The sequence below is a fragment of the Myotis lucifugus genome, unplaced genomic scaffold, assembly GCF_000147115.1.
Source record: "Myotis lucifugus unplaced genomic scaffold, Myoluc2.0 scaffold_39, whole genome shotgun sequence".
In the NCBI taxonomy this organism is placed as follows: Eukaryota; Metazoa; Chordata; class Mammalia; order Chiroptera; family Vespertilionidae; genus Myotis; species Myotis lucifugus.
In genome coordinates, this window is record NW_005871087.1 from 6,693,676 (window position 1) to 6,696,876 (window position 3,201).

The window sequence follows — 3,201 nt, forward strand, 5'->3', positions numbered from 1 at the left end:
CCCCCCACCCCTGTGCACGAATTTCGTGCACCGGGCCTCTAGTTATTTATATTGTAACACACAGAAGACACAGCTTGCTCTGCCAAAATGAAGGATATAGAAATAAGTTGCAGGCTATGCAATAATTCAGTAGATGTTTGGTCTTCTGGGGGAAGACAATTACATCCTATTTGCAAACCTTTATGGATGATCTATGTGGGCACCCTTTTTACACAGTGAGATGCCCCTTTACACTCACTAGCATGACTATATTCAAAATAGATGGGGAAAAACTGGTGCCTTTACACATTGCTGATGGCCATGTAAAATGGTGCAGCCACTATGGAAAACAGCCTGGAAGTTCCTCAAAACAGTTAAACATAGTTACCCTATGACCCAGCAATTCCATTCCTACCCAAGAAACCTGAGAACATGTGTCCACACAGAAACTTGCACACGAATGTCAGAGCGTTATTCATAATAGCCAAAGTGGAAACAACTCAACCGATGAGTGGAAAAACAAAGTGTGGTATATCCATACAGGGAAATATTACTCTGCATAAAAAGGAATTAAGTACTGACACATGCTACAACATGGACATGCTAAGTGAAAGAAGCCAGACATAAAAGGCTACATGTTGTGTCATTCACTTCTATGAAATGCCCACACTAGGCAAATCCATAGAGATAGAAAAGAGATTAGTGGTTGCCAGGGTCTGGGGGGAGGGTGGATAGGGAGCAACTGCTAATGGATATGGGTTATTTGGGGGGGGGGTAATAAGATGTTCTGGAATTAGTGGTAACAGTTGCACAACTTCATACTCAAAACTACTGATTCATATTTCAAAAAGGTGAATTTTATGGTATGTGACTTACATCTCAATTCAATAAAAACAGTCTCTTTAAAAACACATTTGCACTCAAACGCACACACCCCATACTCTTTGATGATTGTGATGGCAGCAACTTCTGTTAACAATATTCCCTCCACCCGCCCCCGGAATGGTGTATAATAAATTCTTTTTTATAATGGAAAGGCAAGAAGTTTTGTTTTTAACTTTTGGGGCAGCTGTTGAAGAAAGGGATTGCCACTCAATCAGGTCCTTATCTTAAAGAGGGGTTTACACAGCTCCTCTCATCTTTTACATATTCAAAAAGATCATTTTTGAAACTGATGTTTAAGTGGAGAAGGTAGGATTTCAGAAGTTGCAGCTTTCAAAGCTGGAATTCATAAAGCCGTATAGAAGTCATAAAGCAGAACCACGTAGTGAAATTGAAGTGTTTTGAACAGTTATAAGGGGGTTCTTTTGTGACTAAAAGAATTTCTACTGGGCTCCAACATACCTTGGTGGGCTAAAGAGAAAAAGCAGGACCATGTTACTCATGGATTTTATTTTATAGGAATGATAGTGCCTGCTAGCTCTCACTTCAGAGGGATTTGGGGCAATTAAGAAAATACTATCTGAATGTGCTTTGTTCCCTAGAAAGAAAGGTGACATAAAAATTCAAAACACTATGATCTTCATTCAATAAAAGTTTATGAAATGATATAAAACCACCTGGTGAATTCTACTTTGTGCTCAAATTACCTACACAAACCATTTTCCACTCACTCCATCAAAGCGCTATAGGCCTGTTTCTTTTCATTTGCGAGGGCCTGGAATGAAATGGACTCACTTCGCAGTGCGGAGGTGATGAGCTGTCAGGTCTGAGGAGAAGGATTGTTGGAGCCAGGAAAGCTGATACCATTAGTTACACCACAGGCGCACATCGGACGCGGCTCCCTCAGCTCACCACCCCACATCTGCGGCAAGCAGCTCTCTGCTCTTTCTCATTTTATTTCTTTAATTCAAAATTTCTGCTTGAGAAGTTTATTTACAAAATTTTAAGCAAGCGAAGTATGAGCTTATTTTCACAACACGAGTTGTGTTCAGGCTCCTCTCTCTCTTCTGCTTCCTCCCCCACCTCCTCTCTCTTGAACAGAACCTAATGACTGGAAACCTGGTTTCTTAAAACACATTGGAACAGAAAGACAGGGCCACGGCCATTTCCTCTGGCTCTGATATCCAGCCAGTTCTGGGTTCAGGGCCCTGGAATGTTCTCTGAGCAAGAACCAGCTTGGAGCGGGCTTCCCTGATGGGTTCTCCAGGGCTGGGTTGTCAGAAATAAGCCCCCGAGATGATGTTGCCTGAGGGACACAGGAGTCGCCTCTGACCAGGGGAAGGATGACCTGTGCCGGGGTCCTTGCACTGGCTCCACACAGACCCTCTCCCCGCTCCCCCACCCCCCGCCTTCCCGAGGACCTCGGACTCCCCAGTTACTCTGCACCCGCTGCACCTGGAGATGCCCGGCAGCACCACTGTCCACAGTGGCTTTGCACCCACCCTGGGATGTGAGGGCGGGTCAATTTTCCTTTACTGATGTAAGCAGCTGCACCATCTCCCCATCCTCCCCACCCCCAACACATTGGCCCTGCTTTGCCTCCTGTGAAGTAAGATCACCAGATTCTGATTCCTACATGTTACAAAACGGCAGCGTGCGACAAACCTACAGAAATTGCCACCTCTCCTTACTCCCCCCAACCCCCAGGCCTTGGCAGGACGTTTCGCCCTCACTTGCCTGACCTTGAAACAGGCTCTTCCTTTCTCAAATGCAAGACCACCTGGTCACTCGGGAACTCCTTACCAGGCAGGTCCCCAAAGGAAAGCCCCTCATTTGGCTGATACATATATTGCAGACTGTCCATCAACATCTTTTTAAAAAAAATATATTTTATTGATTTTTACGGAGTGGAAGGGAGAGGGATAGAGAGTCAGAAACATCGATGAGAGAGAAACATTGATCAGCTGCCTCCTGCACACTCCCCACTGGGGACGTGCTTGCAACCAAGGGTCATGCCCTTGACCGGAATCGAACCTGGGACCCTTCAGTCCGCAGGTCAACGCTCTATCCAAACCCATTAGGCTCAACATCTTAAAAACACCTCCTTTGCCCAGCAGGTGTGGCTTGATGGTGAGTGTGGACCTTTGACCCAGGAGGTCACAGTTCAATTCCTGGCCAGGGCACATGCCCAGGGTGTGGGCCTAATCCCACAGTGATGAAGTGTGCAGGGAGGCAGCTGATCAATGATTCTCTCTCATCAAAAGAGTGGGGGGGGTTCGCATTGTCCGCACTGTCTCGTGGGCGGAGAAAAAAAATTAAAAATTATTTTTTTTTAAAAAA